Source organism: Cuculus canorus, chromosome 6 (assembly GCF_017976375.1).
Source record: "Cuculus canorus isolate bCucCan1 chromosome 6, bCucCan1.pri, whole genome shotgun sequence".
NCBI lineage: Eukaryota > Metazoa > Chordata > Aves > Cuculiformes > Cuculidae > Cuculus > Cuculus canorus.
The window spans coordinates 13784858-13810108 of record NC_071406.1 but is presented as its reverse complement, the minus strand read 5'-3'; the positions used below and the strand labels follow the sequence as shown (position 1 = coordinate 13810108).

Sequence of the window (25251 nt, the reverse complement as noted above, 5' to 3'; positions counted from 1 at the left end):
AACTCTTTTTGAGGGCTTCACTCACAGTTTTTCCTGTTATTATTTTGTCGTCATGCTTAAAAAGCTTAAAGATGAAAGAGATTTGAGTTTCCTTTACAGAACCACCCATCTTTACTTTTGTATCCTGTTAATGTATCATACCATCATAGAACAGTTTGGGTTAGAAGCGACCTTAAAGATCTCCCTGTACCATGGGCAGGGACACCTTCCACTAGACCATGTTGCTTAAAGCCTCATCCAACTTGGCCTTGAACAATTCCAGGGATGGGGTACCGATGACTTGTCTGGGCAACCTGTTCCAGTGCCTTTCCACTCCCATTGTGAAGAATTTCTTCCTTCTATCTAATCTAATTCTACCCTCTTTCAGTTTAAAGGCATTAATCTTTGTCCTATCACTACATGCTCTTGTTAAAAAATCCTTCTCCAGCTTTCACATAGGCCCCCTTTAAGTACTGGAAGGCTGATATAAGGTCTCCCCAGACACTCCTCTTTTCCAGGCTGAGCAACTGTGGTGGTGGTATTTCTTCCCAACTCTGTCAGCCTGTCTTTGTAAGAGAGGTGCTCCAGCCTTCTGAGCATCTTTGTGGGCCTCCTCTGGACTCGCTCCAATAGGTCTAGGTCCTTTGGTGTTGAGGGACCCAGAACTGTACACAGTGCTCCAGGTAGAGTCACACAAAAGCAGAGTAGAGAGGCAGAATCACCCCTCTTTACCTGCTGGCCATACTTCTTTTGATGCAGCCCAGGACACGGTTGGATTTCTGGGCTGCAAGCACACATTGCTGGCTCACGTTATGCTTCTCAGCTCCCAAGTCCCTTCTGTGCAGTCCTGCTCTCAATCCATTCACTGCCCATCCTGTAAATTGGCTCAGGATTGCCCCAACCCATGTGCAGGACTTAGCAATGACCTTTTTAAACTTCATGAGGTTCACACAGCCCCACCTCTCAAGCCTGTCAATGGCATCCCTTCTCTCCAGTATGTCAACCGTGCCACACAACTTGGTGCAGTCAGCAAACTTGCCGAGGGTGCCCTCAATCCTGCTGTCCATGTCTCTAACAAAGATATTAAACAACAGTGGTCCCAATACCAACCTCTGCAGAACACCACTTTGTCACCAGTATCCACTTGGACATCGAGCTGTTGACTGCAACTCTTTGAGCGCAACCATCCAGTCAATTCCTTATCCAATATGTGGTCCATCCATAAAATCCATGTCTCTCCAATTTAGAGACAAGGATGTTGTGCAGGACAGCATTGAATGCTTTGCACAAGTCCAGGTATAAGTTTAATAATAAATTTTCTGCCACTTTACATCCAAGAAATGTTAGGCGTGCAGCAAATGTTTAATTAATTAATCTCACAAAGAACTTGTGAGGAAGGTTCCCTCATTTTACAGGTGAGACAGTGTGAGAGTTAAGTGACTTGCTTAATATCACACAGTGAGTCACTGCTAATGCTGAAAATAGTTTGTCTTCTGGTTTCTTGCTTCTTTTTAATCATCAAGCCAGACTTAACTCTAAAATTGAAGGAACTCCTCAAATTATTAAAATAATCGTTCTCAATTTAATGTTGGAGTATTTTGTTTTAATCACAAAAGCAGCTTGCATGTTTTCCTTGCTTAGGACCCTTTTAGTGTTTCTTATTCAGACATTGCTTCAGACAGCGGATGAATGTGTTTTGTTTATGTTAATTCTGAACCCTGAAAAAGAAACAGATCTCCACAAAAAAAATAAGGAACACACTTAAAACTCACAGCATCTCTTTGCTGTCAATGTAGCAAAGCTCTTTTTCATACTCTCAATAGCAATTCCACTTAACAATACTCATAGCTTTAATTAATGGAGCATAGATAGCTTTAATTAATGGAGCATCATAGAGTTCTTGCCTCACAGAGGCAAAAGATAGGCTGCTGGTTATGCTGTCATTATTAAATGAAAACTTAGCCTGAAGCACAAAGAACAATTGTGTCTTAAGAAATAACTGTTTAGAAGTGCAGTTCTGAACTCTGTGCTCTGTCATCTCTGAATAAAATGGTACATGAAGAGGTGCAAGCCCTGAAAGCACATTTAAATAAATAGTACCTGTGTTCAGGCTAATGGTATGCATCAGCAGGTTTATAGCTTTTCTGAGTATAGTCCACACATTTGTTTAAGCTGAGAGGACATACATAAATTTTTCTAGTCCTCACTCTCTTACCTGTTTGATAGTGTTCCTCAGTACAGGAAAGAATAAATGGCCCAGAAAATATATACGTAGGCGTAAGATAGAAAGAGGCTCAGGATGGGGAGTGAAGAAATATTACCTTGGCTTGCTCCCCATTAAACCTGGGTATAGATGTGGCTATCTGTTATGGAGGCTTATACAGTGCTTTGTATCATATAACATTTTTGATGTATGTGAGACAAACTGCATAGGGCTGTGGTCAGCTCCGAGATTTTTATAAAGACTTTTGCCATATGTAAGGAATAGGGCATTGCTGTGCACGCAGCCTTCCAACTTAATTGCAATTTAACAACTCCATACCTTAAAAATTCAACTGCTTCATTGCTGAATGCAAATAAAGCTCCTAGGTGGTACCATCAGTCAGTAAGCATTGGCGTGCTATATTTATGGAAACAACTCAAGGGGAATTTAACATGTTGTACTTGTAAAGAAGTCATGTCTTGCCTTACTGAATTGGGAGCTAGACAGAAGATTCCAAGTAACAAGCCAAGGAGAACTGTTCTGAGGAGGCCATTATCTTTCCTCTCTGGGGTCAATAGTTCTAATTTACCATGTTGTGTTCTCTTTGGGTTTATCTTCTCTTCAAAATTTCAACTATGATCATGTTATGCAATTTGTCTGTAGGGCTCTGTCATCAGTGGTCAACTGTCCAGTATTGGTCAGAGTATTGCTCCAACTTTGCTTTCAGTTTCTGTTAGACACTAAGGTGTTTTTCTCACAGGCTTCAGAAGACGGCCTGATGCCACGTGATGAGCAGTTTGCAAGACAGCACTGTGTCTGCGCCCAGCTGTCAGGGTGGTAGATGCTGCCTTTCAAAGGGGTTCTTGAAAACCAGGCAGGAGTCATCCAATACAAGGTGGACAAAGACAACAACACTTCTGTGTCTTTCATAGACTTTGAAACCAAACAATGCAAATAATTGAAAATATTTCTGTGGCTCTTCACTCATGTCTCCTTTTATCCATAGTTTCTACTATGAATCCATCAAATAAAATGGTAATAATATCTGAGAAGCTGAAAATTTTAATCAAACATTAGATAACATTTGTGAAAAATAGGGCTTGAAATTATAATGTGCCTACGTGCTCTTTTCGGGGTTGGAAATAGAAAGAAGGCTTTGTGATCTGTGTGTTTGATCAAAACTAACAAAACCAATAGAAATTAAATATATGCACATACAGTTCGTGGGCAGAGAATCCTTTTCAGCAATGGTTCAGCTAATAGGTATGAAGTCAGCTGAAGAAAATCAGAAATTGTTTGTAGATAATCTGAATGAGAATGGAGGATGCAAAATACAGTATCACATTTGAGAAGAACTCTGACAAAATATAGGCCTTGAATTTTGGATATAGAGTTAAACTTGCCTCGCCTATTACTGAAGAGAATAAAAAACAAGTCAGCCTTTATGATTATGCAGAAATCAAGCTATTTTACATAATTAACTTTATTTAAGATTCTGCTTTTAGCGAAAACCTCAATATATCCTGCCTACCTTAGTAATCTCATTACTAGTCACTACTCTTTCACAGATCCATTGCAGCCTTGTGTTGATTCAGCGCAGAAAGAAAACATTTTAGGAATGTAAGTTCTTCAAGCAGTGAGGATTATAGGCATGATAATAGCACGTGGTTTTGAAAGGTATATGCTGTCTGCCTTCATTTTCCATAAAACAGTGAGAAGGAAACTGAGGCACAGCAACAGTGATACTTTGAAGAGTTAATGTAATAGATATATTGCTCTGTAGATTTGAGTCACGGAACTGAGAAAGCATTTGTGGTAATATGGTGATTGTAGCTTAGAGCCAGAAAATAAAACAGAAGAGAAAGTGAAAAAAAATGCATAATGACGAAGTTGACCAGTTTAGTTCCATTATGCAAGCACTGCGAAAGGTACAAAGGTAAGGAATGCCACAATAACAAGAAAAGTCCAATATCAGTTACCTAAACTATATTAATTAAAAAAGGTGGAGTTAGCAATGCAGGCAAGGTATTGCATTTTTTTCCAGCATTCCTTATTATGTGTTAATAGTGGCACTGTGAGTATCCAAAAATCCTGGATCATGCAACTTGCAAAATCCCACCAGAATGTTTCTCGCTGGAACCAGGTCCAGCAAGGCAAGTACAAGCTGAAACTGCAAATATGGGAAAGGGCTTCTCTGTTGAATAATACAAGCAGTTTCTGCTGAAACTAGTTTTGCTTGAGGACTAATTTGTGGTTCCAAGTGTCTTTCAGTGCTGACAGCTGAAGAAGGTAGCTCTGGGCCAGATTGTAATGTTCACTCCTTGCTGTAATGGGCGGATGTGTTTAATTAACCTTTGTTTCTGCAGAAGCAGACATTCTGGCAAGCTGTAGGAATGCTAAAGGAGGGAAATCTAAACAGCAGAGAATCTCTGCACATTCTATATATCTAGCACTAGGTAAAGAATGTTAATGTAGACAAATACTGTTTCCTAGGAGATAGGTTCGTATAAGCACTTTATGTGAAAAAAAATGTAATATAGTTCCCCTGTAGAGCTCCTCCCCATTAATTTCATAAGACCCAGCTAGAGTCCCATGCCCTTGGGACTCATCTCCTGTGCGTGGCTAAAGGCTTGGCACAGTTCTTCAACTGAGGGTCACAAAAGCCTGTATACAGGGTGGAAATACTATGCTTCGTATCTTTTAGATAGAGTTGGACCTGAGAGCCTTGATGCCTGCTCCATGTCCAGCAGTGACTTCTCCAGATACCACAGCTTAGACAGACCCTTCACAGAGCTTCCTGTAAAGTGCAGATCTTCAGGTTTATAGCTAATTCTTCAGAAGGCATATGGCAAGTCTAATGCAAAGCAGATATCTTTTGCATAAAGTTGCTGAAGGCATTGTTTTTCACTTGGAAAACTAAAGCACTGTAGATTACAATTCATACAAACACAGCAAACTCCCTGGCCACAACGTCCCTTGGCCCTAATCTTTTGCTAAAAAAATTACCAACTTTGCATGAGCGTTTTGAAAGCACACAAATCAGAGCTTATCTTCTCTGACCTTCAGCAGCTCCACTGCCACAATAGCATCATTGTTTCCTGTCTCCTCCCCTTAGTAAGCAGCAACCTCCATTCCTCTCACTTCCTTTCCAGCCCTAACCTTTCCATCTGTGGGACTTTTTAAAGCTCTGCTTCGTCATCTAGTTTTGCTACTACTGTGATCTAAATTCCAGCCTCCTTCAGTCCTGTTTTTTTCAGTCAGCCAAGACTCTGCTTTTACTCAAAAAGCGCCTTTTAAATTTGAGAGATAGTCATTCCTTTGACTCTTATAATCTTACAAACAAGGTATATTCCCAAATGACAAAAACATTTACGTTACAGCATTTTTCTTACTAAAAGGATACTGTGGCGGCACACTATCAATCACAATCATAAACAGTACTTTTTCCACCTCAGCACTGTCATGCAGAACTCTTGCCTTCATAATACTGTGTGAGCACCTCCACATTGCCACAGTATGTAGGACCTACATTAAGGCTGCAGCTAAATTACTAAATTCTTAATCCTGTGCTTTGTCCTTTGCCTTTCTGCTTCAGAATGGAGAGTCATGACAACAAATAAGGTAACTAAGGCAAAACAAAACTGGCTACAGTTGGTAGGATTATGAGTTCTACATAATTCTTCAGCTTGTTCATACTGGTCTCTGTTCCTAGTAAGAACCGATGACTCTGAAAGCCATAAGCAGTGTGTTCAGTTCTTGGGTGATGACAATTTCCTTTATAATGTTGCCCGGTGTCTGAGATTATACAGATAGGATTGTGTAGGCCTGCTATGAGCAGAGCATGTCCTATTGCAAAGAGAATGTTTGCACAAAGGCTAAAGATACAGTAAGGGTCTTTATGTCCACATCTAGGTGGCAGTTTCCAAAAGCTCTTAGCGTTGGCCAAACTCACAGCACAGTCAGTGGATGAAGTCAGGCTGGCGCAGATTACTTCTCAAATTTCTTCACCAGCACAGTTCAACATGTAGCCCACTGCCCAAATCTTGCTTGCAGGATCTTCTCTCTGGCCGGAACCACTTTTTCTATGGCAATTCCTAAGAGCAAGCTGCTGCCTCATCCCAAGGAATAGGAAAGAGGAAAGGATGCTTGTTGCCTGTGCTTCTGAGAGCTGGGCAAGAACAGCACCTTGATACAGAAAAGTTGTTGCTGTCCTTCTGTCTGAATGAGTTTGTGAGTGTTTGAAAATATGAAAGAAAACACTCCTACATAGCGTGCTGCCTTATGTCCTTGTTGGGCAGGCAGGAACAGCAGCACTTCTCTGCCACTGCCACTCTCACTTGCTGTTTGTTGGGGGGAGGGGCAGCAGCAGGGGCAAGGGGCAGTGGTGTTCTCCTGTAGCCTATTGCTCTGCTCAGCCTGCCCCCTCAAGCCTGCTTCACTCTCCAGGTTTGAATGTGTGAATGGTAGGAGGTATGAAATCACAGTCCTGAGCTGCTATTGATTGTCAGGTCAGTGGCTTGTCCTTGAACTGAGATCTGACTTACAAAGCCTCTGGGTCTTGACTATTCTATTAATGCACTTAATGTCACTCTAGGTGTCACTCGCTGAAAAGGAATGTATGACAATACATTTCTTTGTAGTTGTATTCTTTGTATTGTATTTGTGTCTCTTTTCTTTGGCCATCTGCATGTGATGCATGACTCAATTTCCCCGCACAACTGCAAGAATTATGAGTTTCTTGTAATGATAGAATCATAGAATGATTTGGGTTGGAAAGGACCTCAAAGATCAATGAATTTCAACCCCCTTGCCATGGGCAGGGACACATCCCACTAGACCAAGTTGCTCAAAGCCTCATCCTACCCCGCCTTGAACACATCCGGGGATGGGGCATCTGTGACTTCTCTGGGCAACCTGTTCCAGTACTTCACCACCCTCACAACAAAAAATTTCTTCCTAGTATCTAAATCTACCTTCTTTCAGCTTAAAGCCATTCCCCCTCATACTGTCATTACAATCCCTGATAAAGAGCCTCTCCCCAGCTTTCCTGTAGCCCTCTTTAAGTACTGGAAGGCTGCTATAATAAGGTCTCCCTGGAGCCTTCTCTTCTCTAGGCTAAACAAGCCAAACTCTCTCAGCTTGCCCTCATATGGGAAGTGCTCCACCCCTCGGATCATCTTCATGGCCCTCACTCTAATAGATCCCTGTCCTTCCTGTCCTGAAGACTCCAGAACAGAACACATTACTCCAGGTGAGTTCTCACGAGAGCAGAGTAGAAGGGGAGAATCACCTCCCTCATCCTGCTGGTCACACTCCTTCTGATGCAGCCCAGGGTATGGTTGGTTTTCTGGGCTGCAGATACATATTGCTGGCTCATGTTGAGCTTCTCATTTACTAGCAGCCTTAAGTCCTTCTCTTCAGGGCTTATTATGGAAATAATTTCAGTAAGTGTGAATTCTACATGCATACAAGAATATGGGACCTGTGGGTTAATCTTGCAGCCTTCTTATTCAAGTGAACACAGTCAGGAAGTTCTGAGTCCTGTCTTCTTCCAGTACAGGAGGCATAGTGCTAATGGTGACTGAAAAGAAGTCACTGTCCTTGGAGTCTATATCAAAGGTCTTTTGCTTGTGGGAACAGGCACCATTCTGAGCTAAGAAGATTAAAAGCCAATGGAAAGAATTACAATATCAGCTTAATTTTAACATAATCTAAGCATAAATTACCAAAACTGAGAACCCTCATTTAAATACAAGTTGAAATAATTTATCTTCAGGGAGACTCTCTTAAATAACTGAGATGGATTGAAATCTCTGCTGAAACTTCTGCTCAAAGAAAAGTGCTACTGGATGTGCCCATGGCTTGCTTTCAGCACATGCAGCCAGTTCCAGTACAGGAGAAAGCTACATTATTCTTTTAGTCAAGATAAAGGGGTGCCTCTCCTGATTTTGATAGATGGCAGTTAATTACATTTTTCTTCTTTGGAAGAAGTATACATTTATTTCTTTTGTTAGCATGTCTGATAATGTCAGGGGATTTTTCTGAGGGTAGTCTTGGAACAAAACTGCAGCTCTAGGCGCTCAGTAAGAAGCCAAATACAAGGGAAGGGTGGAGTGAAGTTGCTATTTGATAATAGGAATAATCTGCAAGAAAGTTTCCTTATCTCTATTCAATACTTGTTTTTCAGAAAGTAACTGTAATGAAAAGACAGGAGCTATTCTTCTCTGCTATAAATTTTTCTCTGATAAGTCTTCTGGAAGAAATCACAAAGCTATCTTCATTCGAATCCTTCCTAAGATGCATTTCTTCCATAAACTGTTTCTATGCTAATCCACTAGGCGTTGCTATTCACATCTTTAAAAGAAACAAAATACTTAGCCTGGACTGATTGTAGATTAAGAATTACTAAATGCATGCATGTTCCATAGAAAAGCATAGTCCATGGAAAGAATCTATTGCTTTCTGGCAACAGTTCTTTATATTGTGCACCTTTAAGGCATCATAAAAGTGTCTGTAACTATGCAAATTAGTGAAGATCAAGAAGGAAACAAGAAGTAATTTTACAATATAAATTAGCTTTATGTTGAATAGGAGCCAAATTCTACTCTGTCATCCCAATGGAACTGCAAATTTTATGCTGCAACCCCTGGAATGGAATATAGTCACAGCTCTTGATACAAAGTAGACTGAAGGGGAGAGGAGTCCAGTAATGCCTCATCTAATAGATTCATTCCCATTCCCTTAGACTATGCAAGCATTAAATAACCCTAGTCTTCCCTTCAGGACATGCTGACTTTATGCTGCCTTGTGCTATAGGCTGCTCATACAACTCATAAATGCTCATCTGCTATTTAACAGTGTATAAAGCAGTGGTCCCCAAACCAGGCACTAAATAACTAATGAGGTCACAACAGTTTCAAATGAGGTCAGAAGATACATGAAATTCAATTTGATCACATATTTATGCTAGTATTTAGGATTGCATTAAAATCTTGCTCTACAGCAGCAATTTGGTTTGCAGTGAAACATTTGGGGAACTGCTGTGTTTTACTCTGTGAAAGACTGAGCGGAGAGACTATTTCCTCTGAGTCATCAGTGGGAAAAGTCCATTATTACATGGGTAAAATGTAAGCATGACAGATAGAACTGAAAAAATCCCTGCAGCTGTGAACATGTTCAAACCTGTTGATATAGCATCATTCAAGCCCAAAGGTATCAAAATTGTAGCTTTCCAAAACTGTAATTAATCTCCATGTCCAAAATACTATGCCGCTATAATAATTATCATTACAAAGTTAATTACAGATCAGTCTTCAAAACCAAAATACGCTCACCACTAGGTAAAACATGGCAGTTGTTTATGCATGACATACAACAGATGAGGTGAAAGAAATAAGATTGTTACATCCATCAGAAATTACTAGACCCTCTTTTTTTAGCAGTGTGTGCATATCTGGCAAGGAAGCCCTGTCACTAAAGGCAGGGGATGTTGTAGGGGCAACAAGCTAGGAGCCGGGAAGGAAGGAAGGCAATACTTCCTGGAACTCATTAGCAAGTGCAGAGGAAGGAGAGCATCCTGCCTCGTCATGCTAAATCAGCTAGAGAGTCACTATTAAGCAGAAGGATATTTGGATTTGGTTACAAAAAAAAAAGCCATAATTTTATACAGGGGTCTACAAAGAACTCATCGAACTTTGCTTACCTATACTATGACTTCCTAATTTGCTCAAGGGAGCTGTAAAATTAAGAAATTGAGGACTTCCCTGTCTTTGTTTTGTCTCCCTTTATCAAGCACACTTGGTCAGTTTTCACCTTTTTATGCTGTCTCGACTTAAGTATTTATGTCGTGTCCCATTAAAATCCTCAGCTGAGAACTTTAGTCCTTTCAGCTACACAACTACCGTGTACTATTTGTTAATTTGTGAATTTCAAATGTATTTAATATGACTAAATGATACAGCTTGAAAAACAATGGTCTGCCACATCCCCTAAGCCAAACCAATTTTATTTTGACCTAGAAAGGGACATTAGATTTCAGTCTCTTGTGCTCTAGTAGTCCTTCACTGTTTTTCTAGAAGTTGCCAGTTCCACAGGCAGTTTTTGTGATAGTAATGTTTTCAAGAACCAACCACTGTTAACCAGTCTGTTGTTTTAACTGTTTATTAGTGGATTCAGTTGTCTTACAGGATTTAGGCAAATTGACACAAATGGCAGCTTAAATGACAAATTTTAAGCTGTCATCCTCACAAGGCAACTCCACACACAAGTTATTATCAGCAACATTAAATTGCAAAAATACTTGAAATGGTATACACTCAAACCAATGTAAATAACAAGTCATACAGACCAGAACACATTAAAAAAAAACAAGCCAAAACCAAACCAAACAAAACCCCCCAAAACAACAACAAAAACGTAAGAAAGGAAAGACATACAAAGAGGAATTCTCAGGCTATATTTCATTGCTGTTCACTGTTACCATTTATTAAGGACTTTCAGGCCAGTTCTGGTATTTCTGCCCTTTGTATTTATAACTCCAACTGTTACATTCTTGACTCTCATGTTCTCAGCTAAATTTTTCCTTTTAAAAGGTGTCTTAGTCCACATTATTTCTGGTCAGAGCCAAATCAGCAAAGCAGAACATTTCCTGTCCTTGAGAGATGAATCTATACTGGCTGTTAGGAGCCTGTGTCAGCACTGACAGGATGCAGACCAGGAAGCTATGCATTTTATTAACAGGAACTAGAACAAGAGTGACAAAGTTTTGGCAGAATTAGAATGAAATTTTTGTACATGGAACAGAGTAAGAACTGAAACTAAAACATTTTTTATATAACTAAAATAAAGCTGCTAGCAAAGTAGTTTGGTAGATTTGGAAATCATCAGGAGCTTATGAGAAATAGCATAGGCTCAATAACTAGGATTTGAATGAAGGGTCAGCTGCCTAACTAACTAGACCTGTGTGTTGGCTGAAAAGGGCTGCTTTGGTAAATTGAGAGTACAAATAAATTATATCCTGGAGCAACTAGCTAAAGATACTCTACTGATAAATGAATAATCAAAAGTTTGAAATTTAACAAAAATAGAGCTAGAATTAACATTGGTCAGTAAAAATAAAAATTGACTCATTTCTCATTCTGGAACACAAGGCATGCTTCTCAGGGAGCTAACGGTGCACATGGACCAAAATACAAACAGAAAGTAGTTCTTTCGCTTGGATCTAAAATAAGACCAGGAGTAGCCACAAGTGTGGTGCCCTCTAATGTATTGTAGCTTTGTGAGCTAGTCAGCACTTCCTAATCTGGACCAGCATATTTTCATACCTCTTCTAGCAGCAATTCAGGAGTCATCTCACAATCTCAACCTGTTACAGAGCAAGCTTCCAAGTTTTTGGAAACTTGCTAGATGAAGTAGGAAAGTAGGAGTGTGTGTTGAAAAAAGCTGACAGACATTTTACTGGTCAGTTTTACAGGCTGGTTGTCCTGTTAGTTACGGCTTTCTACTGAATGAAGTCTCTGACAGGGACAGGTGATCATGGTCTTCCATTAGGTGGCCAGAAAAGCATAAAAAAACCTTGCTTCTTCCATAGCCAAAAGGAAATATTTAGCTTGAGGGATATGGAGACCATTTTTTCTTTTCTTTCTTTCTTTATTTATTTAATTTTTGAGAAATAAAGTCCACATCCTTTTTCATTGCGGATTTGTGACCTTCAGATCTATACAATCATGCAATAGCCTCCTTCATGACAGCTGCAGATTTATTACAACTTACATGGTAAGGGAAGCAGCTCTTTTATTATAAGCTTTTAAAAGAGAAGAGATTAATGTTGCTGGTGAAATTGATGCTATAGGTGCAGCAACCAAGAACAAAGCATAGCAATCACACTTATTTGTTTTTACACTTGCAGCTTTTGGGAACTGACAGGGAAGATAGATTTTATACCTATTTCTGAGGAGCCAGACCTGATAATTATCAGATAGTTCACCTGTGTCATTTAACAGCTATGTCAAAAGCCACCAGTTAAACTACAAGACAGAATGGACTTTTGTGGAGTCACTCCATAAGGACAGTTTTAAACCAAGCTGGAAAATTCTGTGGATGAGACAGTATGTTTCCCATAGCCACTTAATAAATCTCATTTTCTTTTAACTATAAAAACCTCATGTATCTGAGGTCTCTTAAGACCCTCTGGAATCATGACAATTCCTATCTTTTAATGTAGATAACCAATTCTTCTAACACAGTTGAACCTTTTACTTCTCTTTGCAAAATTGCGCCCCATCAGAGGTTTTGAATTTCTTTCATGTTGTGATCTTTACCTGCTTCTACTTTTTAGCTGCATTGTTTGCATGACAAGAACTAAGAAACAAAAATTCCGTGAAGATACATAGAAGTTTAATGACAAAAAAGCTAGCTATGGCTTAGTGTACTGAAAATTTTTTGAAGAGTCACAGCTTTCTCCCGGCAAGGAATCATAGAAAGAATTGTAAAAATGAGTTAATTTCTAGCCAATTACTAAATATGAGCCCTGAAGCTGAAGGAAATTTGAACTCTACAGGCTGCAACTCTTTCTGCTATGATTCAGACTGTATTTAGAAATGGCATCTTAGACCTGTCTCCCTTAATATCAGACAACAAAGTAAGAAAGTACAAATCAACTATCTGGAAAAGGAAGTGAGTTTTACCATCTTTTCCTGAATTTAAAGTTTCCCAAATTATCCCCAGAAAATCCTTGGAGAAGTTTAAGAAAAACCACAAGGAAACTGTTACTGAGCCTTCAGTGCTGAGAAGTCAAAGAAGCCCAGCTGATCCAAACAAAGGATTCTTTACATGCTAATCAAAAGAGAGATTCAGCAGGTGGCCACATTGCTTAGGCTCTGTGAAAAGAAACTGAAAAGGCAGAACTGCATCAAGCTGAATCTAGCGTGGACGTGACATGACTATTGCATTTTGCATTTGACATAATGGATATCTCAGCCACAATCGCCAAATTCGCAGCATTTTTGCCTTCCAAAGAGCATGAAGGACTGCTCTTTCTTGGAAGGAAGTGGCAGCTGCCACAAGACTATAATAATATCTCAGACTTGCTCTATATAAAGATCTTTTCTAGATTTACAATGAAATAACTTGTTGGGTTAAAACAATTGTCAAGAAAAGATAAATCGTTAAACATTTTTGATCTTCCATTTACTTTGCCCATTCCCTGCTATGTGCCTGCTTCTTAGCTGCCCTGTGTCTTGCATCCTAAATTAATGATAACTTTTAAATGGAAGAGCTAAGATCACAAATATTAGTATCTACCACCCTGTTAAAACCTTTGGTAGAAGGTCAGTGTAGACTTTAGGGAAAGCAGCATCTTAAGCCATTAGAATAATATTCAGTAATACTCTCAGATCTCTACTCTGATTGTAATCTATGCAAGCCAACATGTTCAGTGGAAAGCTGATAGGAAATGACTTAGGAAGAGAGTATCTTGTAAATCCTGCCCTTCTCCACCCACTGAAAGAGGGAAGGAAGGAGTAGCAGTCTTTTCTTTCAAATTACAGGAAGAAGATGCATCCTTTGTATGCAAGGTCTTAGGGGATACAGCATGCATCTAGCATGTACTAAACCAGACATCAACTTCCTCCTCTTCTGTGGTGATGTAAGCCCATATCTAATAGGAAAATGTCCCAAATATAAAGCAAAAAACTATCCTGTGCTAGGCAAACAGTGTGTTTAGTCCTTGTTGAAGCCAATCCATTTTGCATGGAATGCTGTTGTCTAAACCAGACAGTACAAGCAAGAGAGACCTGTCTTATCCAATGGTTACAGCACATACTGAACAGTCTCTGCTCTCATAAAGATGTCACAGTATGTATTGACTGCACTGGTGGCATCTGTGCCTTTACAGTTAAACTTCCATGGGCAGGCTTGCATTATCTGCTTGGCATCATCTGTCTATTTCTATGAACCAGGCACACTTATGGGACAGCATAAATGACCAGCGCTAGTTTTTAACCTTATCAAGTAACTTACAGTATGACCCACATACAAGTTTAACCTTCTGATTTGCAGACTGAAGTCTTCTATTGATCTGTCAAAGGGGAAAGCATGTTTTTTTTTCCCCTTGTACTGTGTGTATGAAGATACCACTTGTTATCTGCAGAAAACAGTTCTCTAAGAGAGTTTACTTGCTATTTCTGTTCAACTGAAACAATGATGATTGCAATGCTTCAATATGAAGTTGATTTTTATACTATACAAACTGTCCCAAGACCAACAATTAATTTGGCATGCACTACCAAAAACCTCAGTTATGACAAGTCATTTCTCAACTGGCACTAAAAGTTTCCAAAACAGTGAAATAAGTTCCAAAACAGTGAAACAGTTTCCAAACAGACTAATAATTTTTCATCCCTTCTCTCATTCCAGTAATATAATTTTTAATGTCCAAAGCTAAGAGCAAAGAGCAAATAATCAAGTTGCACTGAGAACAGCATGAAAAAAATCATCATAAAATCCAGTGTAAACAGCAATGACTCAGGTGATGCTGCTTAAAATCAAACAAGTAGTTTCTGGGCTAATTCTACATTTTCTGTTATGAAAGATTCCACATTAATTTTGATGCATTGTGCACTGTTTCCAGAGAACAGAGATTATACTATGGGCTACCTTCTCCATCATCTGACCATTTCTGTAGTGATTTAAATCTGTATGAATTGCCATTTAGTGTTTTCTAGCTGTTTAAACACACAGGAATTGGTACGGAAGAAAAAAGGTAGGGAAAAGCAGATCTTGTACGTCTTATGACTTGGTTGTAATTCTGTTTAAAATGGTCGAGACTATTGCATAGAAAAAAAGGAGAGCTTTAAAAAAAGATCGACGCTGTAAGGGGAGTAAATACAGTTATCTGACTCATATCAAACCAATTCATTTTCTGCTACTGAAAGTCAGATCAGAAAAGATGAAGTTAAAGGTCTGGTGTTGTCCTCCAAGGAATCCAGCTTGAGGATGAAATTCATGCCTGAATGCAGAGGAGCAATTCTGAGAAGTCAAAGTTTGATTTATTGTTCTCTGAAAGGTTGTGTAAAGCTTTTTACTAAAGATCTCAGAGTTACACAAAGGTGGTTTGTATGTTTAAGGGCAATCATAGTTTTCAAGGACACTTAGAAGATGTAGACACAGCTTGGGGTAGTTTCTTACTTACTGTAAATTTTATTTTTTCATTCTGAATAGATGGAAATTTTAAAATTAATTTAACATTTGCAATACAGACACACATGATCCAGCAGTATTACAGGTACAGATCTGCAATATACACAGATTCTGCTCTCATCTACAATAATGTCAAATAAAGTACACAGGATCTGAGAAAGCCAAGATAAAATGCTGTTCAATAAACTTGAGTTGATCAAAGTATGTCAAAAAAAGCACTTTGGCCATTCTGCTCTAGGACAGAAAATTTATAACACAGCTTGTAAGGTCTTAAAATATGCCCCTGCCTTGAAAGGCAAAAAACAAGATCAAATTAAAGAAAATGTTTACTGTGGTGCAGCAAAGAATTTCTTTTAGTTGCAAATATTAGATGACTTTAGGATTACAGTTATTTATTTTGAGGAGATTTGTTAGTGTAGTAATTTTCATTATGAATTTAATATATTTGTCAATACATTCAACTGAAAAATCTGATTAAAAAATAAGGGACAGAAGATCTGTTAACATGAAATTTTTTCAAGCATGCTTAAATCACTCTTCAACAGCAGCTGTTCAACAAGGTAGCACTGTTCAACTCAGTGAGCTACATTCTCAGTAACGTTAGTTGTCTTATTATTCTGAAAAAATCCCATCTTATCCATTTCCAGAATTATTCCAGGTTTTACACAACTGGCTTTGGCGTGATAATGATAATCGCATTCAACTTTACCTGTAAGAGAGTAAAGTATGCTTTCTACCCTCCATATAACTGGTAAAGCTATTAGTTAATGTATCTGCTTCAGCAATGCACTTCAGGAAATGTGGGCCAGCTGGAGGGAGTCCAAAGAAAAAAAGAGAGTGAATGGCAATTAGGAAACATGACCTGTAAAAAAACAACTGAAAAAACAGGTGTTATTTGAAGGAAGAAAGGAATTCTGAGTTAAAAAATAATGATTTTGAATATTTAGCAGATTGATACAAAAAGGAAGGGAAAAAAATTGATTTCTATGTCCAGTATGCAACTAATTAATATGCTTAAACTGCAGTGAGTGATATTTAAGGTAAAAGTTGCTGATTTTTTTCTTATGATAAAGTAAACCGTTATTTTAAATAAACTGATATGATTATACCACAATCTTAATTGCATTAAAAAAAATACACATGAAAAATTATGTGCATATAACCGATCTTGTCTTTGGTCAATGGAATAAGACTACCTGACCTCTTATGACTTTCTCTAGACCTTCTATTTTCTTTTCATTCTTGGCTATCAAGACATTCACAATAAATGTAGCTCATTCTGTGAAGGCTCCAAGATCAGGCCCTAAATCAGTCATGCTGTTGATAATCTTGATGATCTGAATGTAACACTTGTAAAACTGGAATGTGAAATCCCTTACCTCACAAATGTCGGTGAAAATCTCCTTAAAAATGACCTTGTGATATGATCCTGACAAATCCCAGCTGTATCTGAAATAGCAAGGTGATTTGATAGTGAATGTTATTTTAGTGTGTGGTGGCTTCCTGCTGTCTGTAACAAGAATAAAGTGCATGATATAGTCAAAATGCCACAAACTCCTACTAGGTCAAAACCGCAGTCATATTTCGTTTACTATTGTGCGTTTCTGATGTATTTTAGTTTACTGCTTTATGGATTTTGAATGCTGAAATTCATAAATAATTGCAAGGTCAGCTTCATTCAATTAAGTATACAAATAATCTGTATAATATAGTTCTTGTTAGACTATCCATGCCCTAAGAGAAAGTGGCAGGACCACTTCTTTCTCCACAGACCCCTGACATCTTTGTGGTTATTACTGGCAACAGTTCCTGTCTCAATCTTTTGTAAACAGGGGCTGGGATAAAAGTTGTGAATCAGGTACCTGTCCTGCAGCTGTCCTGCTTCAGCATTCAGATGTCAGCAGAGGGGAGAATCTGCCTCTTATTTCTGTTATTGCCAGATACTGCAAGTGACATCACTAAATCTGCAAAGACTGACTTCCTAGGCAGCACTGATTCCATTGCAATTCAAGATTCTCCCTTCAACTTCCTCATCAGTTTACATATCTTTCCTTTTACCCCTGAGACTACTATTATGTGCTCCCAGCAGGAACAGGGAATTGCTTCTGTCCATCATTTGCAGACTGCTAGGTCCTATAGTTCCACAAATAAATATTTCCTGAACTGGCTCCTTACTTTCTTCTTCCCGTAGTCACTTGTACAAAAAAAAAATTAAATAAAAACTAGGCCGTAGATGCTATAAAACATTGTGAAAGGAGAACTAGGTATGAAGATGATACAGACATGAATGACGGAACAGCAGTCAAGGCCCATCTAGCATGAATTTATCAGACAGGAGAGGGAGATAATAATGTTAGCTTCTCCTCCCTCAGCAGTGGTGGATATGGTAATTCCCTGGGATATGGTAAGTAGATCCCATAAAGTTCACACAGCTCACCTTTTCCATGCAGCACTCGGGCTATGCTTGGGGTTCTATCACCCATCTTACTACAAATGGGTCTACTATCATCTTTTTCCATATAATTCTCTACATACATCCTTTATTTACTTTGTCAATTACTTCCACAGTAAAAAAAAAAAAAATATTAAAAAAATCAAATAGAGCTATATATCTGGGTTTTACATCTTTCCCATTACTAGTTTCTAGAACTAATTTGAGCTAACCATCTTCCTAGAGCACATTTCTATTTATAAAATAGATGGGAAGTATGAGTCCTAATCTTTGCAAAGATAAAATGTGTGTTGCTTAGACATCCCACCACACTTACTGTTGTTCATGACTTTAGTTGTTACACAGAGTACCCTATTACACTCTTAGGCTAGAAACTAAATGCATGCATCAAAAATACTATCCCTCTCTCTAAGAATTTGCAGTTTAAAACATTATGGCATGATAAAGCAACAGTTGGAGATAAATTTTTCCATCTCTACTGAAATCTTACTTCTTTAGAAAGTGAGTGTTTATTGCCTGGAAAGCACTGAAAATAAAATAAATGCAATATAAATGACAATGAAAAGCAATTTTTATCCCCTAAATTGTTCTATAGATTTATTTCTTCCTAAAGTACTGAAGCAAAAATATAGCTGTAACACCTATGGTAACCATGGAGATAATACCAGGCAACTTGCATAATGATTCAAAATGTGGCATCAGACAAATGTTCTTTGTCATGACTGGATTACTACAAGGAAGTAGGTTTCCCCTAAACAATTTGCAGAAGCAGGGTAGATGTGGTTAATATCTCAACCCTCTTTCCTGTAAGGGGGAAGGGGAAGCGTCAGCACTGTGGTATGGGCAGCAGACTAATATTTTATTGTGTTTGAAAAGACTCATCTTCCCAGATTCTTGGTAGTTTCATCTCATAGTTATGATTTGCTGAAAATATTTTTCTTCTGTGAATAATCACATCAGAGCAACTAGTCCCACCACATTGCCTGCACAACTTTGAAAGATGACCATGGGAACACAGCGTTACAGAATAAATAAGGAACAGTTCTGATTAATTTTTACTTATGGGGTTTTTTTTAGGACCATAAACAAATCTATCACAAAATCTATCTTCAAAACAATTCCCGCATAATCCTAGAAACATCAAGATTTGGGTAATTTAAGTGTTAGCTATAAAACATTCCCTCACATTTGGCAATATTTCTTTCTCTGCTTATTTTTTCCCTGCATGGATGGCATCAAATAGTAAACAGCTCTCAGTCTGCCAACAGGATGAATATTGATGTCGTTCTTAGTCCGATCCAATCTATAATGCAGAGCAGAAAAATTACCAGAATCAAGACCTTTCCCAATAAATAAACCCCAAAACAGAGAGCAACTTTTCCACTTAAGGGGTTAACCTAAATCTGGTGGTTTGTAGTTGTTTGAGTTAGGAGAAGAAACTGATGATATCAGGATGATGTCAATCCTGTTTACTTACAAATAGTAGGAAGAAATTGGTTTCCTTCCTTCCTTCCTTCCTTCCTTCCTTCCTTCCTTCCTTCCTTCCTTCCTTCCTTGTCCCTCCCTTCCTCCCTCCCTTTCTCCCTTTTTGTGCAGTCCTGAAGGAGTCAGCTGTTTCTCAGAGCCACCCACCCACTTTTTTTTCTGCCTCAGTAACTGCTTTTTTTTCCAGTTCCTGGCATTTTTTGCCAACCCTGAAATTACAGGTTACAGTAAATCTCCTTCCAGTTCCTCCTCCTCCATTTTATTTTGTTTTGGCAATAGGCCATTGTTTCACCTATCACTTTTATAAAGCTGCATTGCTCTCTTTTTTGTGTTTTTTCCCTTCCCTTCCCTTCCCTTCCCTTCCCTTCCCTTCCCTTCCCTTCCCTTCCCTTCCCTTCCCTTCCCTTCCCTTCCCTTCCCTTCCCTTCCCTTCCCTTCCCTTCCCTTCCCTTCCCTTCCCTTCCCTTCCCTTCCCTTCCCTTCCCTTCCCTTCCCTTCCCTTCCCTTCCCTTCCCTTCCCTTCCCTTCCCTTCCCTTCCCTTCCCTTCCCTTCCCTTCCCTTCCCTTCCCTTCCCTTCCCTTCCCTTCCCTTCCCTTCCCTTCCCTTCCCTTCCCTTCCCTTCCCTTCCCTTCCCTTCCCTTCCCTTCCCTTCCCTTCCCTTCCCTTCCCTTCCCTTCCCTTCCCTTCCCTTCCCTTCCTTTCCCTTCCCTGTGAGAGGCCTTTTTAATGTTCTCTAATTTCAAAATAAAATTCACCCAGACATTTATTGTGGTAGAAGGCAATTAATTGTCTTCTGCAGGAGACTACAAAGAGGTCCAATGTGAAAGCAGGAGTTGACACAACTACTTAAGCTGTTACTTCTGTCCCAGAGGATCTGAATCCCCAGAGATCAGTAGTAATAACGACTTTCATTTTTTCTTAGAGTACGTGTTATCATGCAAAGAACTGTTTTTATAGGAAGAAAAAATTTACCTAACATACTCACTTTGTTTGGCTTTTAAATAGGTCAATATTTAAATCTAGAAAAACTTAACTGAATTAAAGCAGAGAGAAAAGGTATATTTTCCTTTGTCACTGGCAAGACAGCTATATCCAACTGTGTGACTGGTAGCATTAGAGAATTTGGATTTGGGGCCTGATTAAGGTTTGAAGAAAGAATTGCGGTGAATGTAACAATAGCCGTTATTTTTTTCCTGAGCATTTACAACTGCTCTGTGCTGCACACATACATGCAGTACAATGAAGATTCAGAATGTCAAGCCAAAACCAAATCACCAACCACTTGGTTTGGTTTTCCCACTTAAGTCATTCCTGGTACAATTAGTGGATCCATGCTAAGAGGTGAACAAGCTTGTCATATTACAAAGAGGCAAAAAGCTCCAACTCAGGAAATGGAGAGGAACCTTTTCCCACTACAGAATAATAAACCTGTAGAAACTGCATTCTTTAATAGCATACAAAGGAGATCTAAATATGTTACATTTGCATTATGATTATGGGAAGCACTCTAGTCGACAACATCCAGATTATCCCTTCTGAATTCCAGCCACTGCACTTGCATTAGCAATACTGACTTCAGAACAAGTACAGTTCAGCAAGCATCTGTCACTCTGGGTTGGCAAATACTTTCAAGTCATCTAGATACGACCATGCAGTTGTCTCAGAAGTGTCAGCAAATTGAGTAACACTGATAACGTCCTGGCCTACCACTAAACTGTTGGTACCTTCCATGGAAAGGGGCAACAACAGTATACAATTTATTCCGTAGATCACAGGAGACAGACAGTGGTGACCACTATTCTGGGCTGTCTCCTACGTCTTTGTTAAGACAAAGCTTGTTGCTAACTCAATTTACCACTGCATTCTTTGAAATACTGAATTTCTTAAAGTCTTGATTTAAAGTACTTCTTGTAGTGAAAGGCTTAGTCCCCTAGAGGAACTGATACTATGATTTAATGAAATAAACACTTGGCACCCTGAACAGTTATAAGGAGTAGCAGGGATGTTTCCATTACTTTCCCCCCATTACATTACTTCTGATGTCAGAATTACTAATTTTTGCAACTATCAGTAGAATTTGCACTAAAAAAAATTAAGACAGGGCCCTTCCTAATTTCTTTTGGGTCAAAACAGAGGGGCTTATGGGCTCAGCGTCCCAGGACCCAGATGTGCCAGGGGAGGTTTATGTCGGATATTAGGAAAAATTTCTGCACCCAGAGGGTGGTGGAGCACTGGAACAGCTCCCCAAGGGAAGCAGTCACAGCACCAAGCCTGAGAATATTCAAGAAGCATATGGACAATGCCCTCAGACACATGGTGTGGATGTTGGGGTTGTCCTGTGCAGGGACAGGAGCTGGACTCCCATCATCCTGCATCTGGGGCACAACAACCCTGTGCAGCTACAGACTAGGGGAAGAGTGGCTGGAAAGCTGCTCAGAGGAGAAGGACGTTGGAGGTGTTGGTTGACAGCCATTGAACATGAGCCAGCAGTGGCCCGGGTGGCCAAGAAGGCCAATGCCATCTTGGCTTGGATCAGAAACTGTGTGACCAGCAGGTACAGGGAGGTTATTCTGCCCCTGGACTCAGCACTGGTGAGACCACACCTCGAATCCTGTGCTCATTTCTGGGCCCCTCGCTGCAAGAAGGATGTTGAGGCTCTGGAGCATGTCCAGAGAAGAGCAATGGAGCTGGTGAAGGGGAATGGAGAACAAGTCTTACGAGGGGCGGCTGAGGGAACTGGGGTTGTTTAGCCTTGAGAAGAGGAGGCTGCAGCTCCAGTGCTGCAGCAGCTCCTCTCAGGTCCCTTTCCCTGGCAGGCAGGAGAAGGAGGGCGGCGGGCAGCCCTTTCCCGTTGCTCCTTCAGGAGGACTGGACCCTGAACCCCACCAACCCCCCCGACTCCCCGCTGACAACCGCCACCCCCGGGACTCGAACCGGCGTCAGAGCGGAGCCCGCGCTCCCCCGCGCCCCTTCACCCCGCCTCCCCAGCCGATTGGCCCACGAGTGCCACGTGATCGGCGGTGGGCGGGACCTCGCTGTCGCCCTCACCTCCCAGCCTCCCCAGCCGATTGGCCCGCGAGCGCCACGTGACCGGCGGGAGGGCGGGGCCGGAGTGGGCACGCGCCCGCGAGGGGCCGTCGGGGGCGGAAGTGTGCGGCGGGGGCGCGCGGGCGGCGCCCCCAATGAGAGCGCAGGGGGCGGCAGGAACGGAGCCGGCGGCGGGCGTGAGCCGCAGCGGCCAGACCGGGCCTGGCCCACAGGTGAGAGGGAGCGGGGCCTCGCGGGGACGCCGGTGAGAGGGAGGCGGGAGCCGCCGCGTCGGGCCGCGCCGCTTCGGGCCACTCGTTCCCGGTTTTTCGCCTTTCTGTGGTAAGGGAGGGGGGCGCTAGCCGCTCCCTCCCCGGTGTGCGGGGCCGCCGGGGGGCTCTGCCGTGTCTCCCGGGACCCTCGGGAGGCTGGACGGGGGGGGCGCCGGGGCCGTGACCGGTGTCGGCGGGGGAGGAGAAGCTGGCTTAAAGCTTTAGTTTCTTTGGTGAATTTCTTCTGTGCTTCTCTTGGCTGCCCTGGGGTGAGCGATAACGTTTCGCCCGCGCGGGATGAGCAAAAGGTTTGAGATGCTGCTGGCCTCGGCTGCAGCAGAAGTTTCTGAGGGAGCTTGTTTTGTCTGGCCAGGCTCTTTCTGTGCTCCTGCATTTTCTCCGTCCAGACTTTCGGATCTAGATCTTGGAGGAGGAGGAAGGTGGTGCCTTTGTGTGACCTTACCTGGAGAAGGGCAGGGAGAAAGGTTGGGATTCAAAGCAGCCCAGTCATGCTTCCTGGACTGCTGGTGGAGGCCTCTCTCGGTCTTTCTGATGGAGTCAATCTATCTATCTGTTGAATCAATTCCAATCCTAGAACAGGAGACTTAGTCTTGACTGCCTCTGAGTGTTTTTATGGGGGAAAGAGCATGGAGACTACCTGCAGTAGGACCAGCCTTGCCTTTTTCAAAACTTAAGCCTGCAGTCTGGATAGCTTTTTGCATGTTGAACTGTCCAAACTTTACATTTCTAGTTCAGAGATCCTTGTTTCCCTTGTGAGGGGCAGGGAAGTGCCTGTCTGCTCAAGAGCATCCTTAGAGCCATGATTTTCAGGAAAAGATGTACTTTTTTTAAGATGTTGTAAACACACCCATCCCACCCCCTGCCTCAAACTGAAGTTCTCGAAGCTGAGAGAAGGAACTAACAACTAGGAATCAGGTTTGTGGTTCTTGCAAGTCATTTGCTTGAAAGCTGAAAATAACTTTATTGTGGGGAATTCAATAGCAACAGCTCATTCCTGCTTGACAATAGCATCTTTACAATTATTCACCTATAGCAGACTTGTTAAAATAGTTTTATCTCTTGTTTTAATTGCTTCTGGTTCCTGTAAACGGAACTTTTGCAACTTAGCATGCATGTAATAGCAACTTAGCATGGTAGAAGTTTTTGCACTTACTTCCTATATAAAATATTTTACTTAAGGAATAGAAAAGCTTTCAGACTACTCCTGTAAATAAGTTTTCTATATTAGTTTTTCGGTAGTAAACAGTTTGTTGTACACATCTTTTGGAGTAGGCCAGTTTGATTCCACTTTGCGTGCCTGGAGAAAAGTGAAGCTGACCTATTTTCACTAGAGTTATGTATATGCTGCAAAGGGATGTCTTGTTGTAAGACTTAGTTGCAATGCTTTACAAAAACTCCTAACTGAGAGCTTAATTTGAGCAGACAATATCCTTTCTCAGTCACCCTTAAACTCTCAGACTCGTCTCTAGTTGTCAGTGCAGTAGTACTGGATACCTGGATGGAAGAGCAGTTGAGACATTTTCATCAAATCAAGCCAGTAGCGATGGGACATTGCTTAGACAACTCTGAAGTGTACACTGAAATCCTGGATGATATATATATATATATTGAGCAATGTAATGCCTCTTTCAGGCTTTAAGTTTTTTTTCATCTCCAACTTAACTGATTAAGCATCAGCTGTTGTTTGACCAAATGCTGGATAAAATGGCTTGCTTCTCTGGGAAGCGTTGGAGTCCAGGCTTCATAAGCCACAGGGCTTCCTTGTGAGCAGAGCAGAAGTGGCCAAGTAATGTAGCAGAACAAGCAATAACATAATGATCTAGGAATCTAGTTCGTAGTTTGTTATTGTCTTGTTGCTTGTAAACTCTGTTCACTTTCCATGCAGTGGATACTCGGGCTATAAGTTTAAGTTGATAATTTTTTATTAGCAAGAGTCAGAATCCATGTGACTGTTGATTAAGTAAATTGCTTTCTATTACCCAATGAATTCATGTGAATTAATGGCCTCTCTTAGCAGAGGTACTGAAGGAGCCTGTTTCTCATGGCAGCTGTGCTGGCAGTAAGCACTCATGGGAATGCAAGCACATAGTGGTATTGAGACAAACAGTGCCTGAGGTTGGTAGGTGTCTTGTGTGTGGAGCACAGCTCAGGGTGGGAGTAGTGGCTCTCTGGGAGTTTGAGTGAAAGGCAGTGGCTGGGGAGGCCACAGAAGCAGATAAGCATGGGTCTTGTGTGCTTGCAGCTTTTCACACCCTGTGGACCTGATTTCAAGTCTCTTTTGCATGACTGGCTTATAAAAAATGTTGATTCTAATTATCAGGCAAGATAGATAGTGACTGTAATCTCAAGGTTTTTCTGTCTTGACTTAGAAAGTCCCGCTGATAAAGCATTCAGTTGTTTAGATTTTCTCTTTTTATCCATCTCCCTGTCTCTAGAAGCACCTCCTGTCTCTGCACCACCTTCAGGCAGTGGTGATAAGGTTCCATTGCTTGTTACCTGCTGTTGCGTAGAGTGACAAGGTCCGCAAACAGTCTTGGCTGCTTCACTCCCCGGGTGGTGATCGTCAGTTTTGTGGCTTTTGTTCTATAATACGGTTGATACCTTTCTCTTAATA

The 25251-nt window shown here is 40.8% G+C and overlaps 1 protein-coding gene across 2 annotated transcripts in view; it reads left to right on the top strand.

Moving 5' to 3' along the window:
• Positions 1 to 25251, top strand: part of RALB (RAS like proto-oncogene B) — a 52235-nt gene that overhangs the window by 2079 nt on the left and 24905 nt on the right. Inside the window, exon 1 of one of the 2 annotated variants that reach the window (XM_054069737.1) lies at positions 22421 to 22577. The exons of the other annotated variant lie outside the window; for it this stretch is intronic. The gene's annotated coding sequence lies outside the window, so the exon portion shown is untranslated. Of the gene's footprint in view, positions 1 to 22420; positions 22578 to 25251 lie in introns of those variants that run through there. 2 annotated transcript variants of the gene reach the window in all.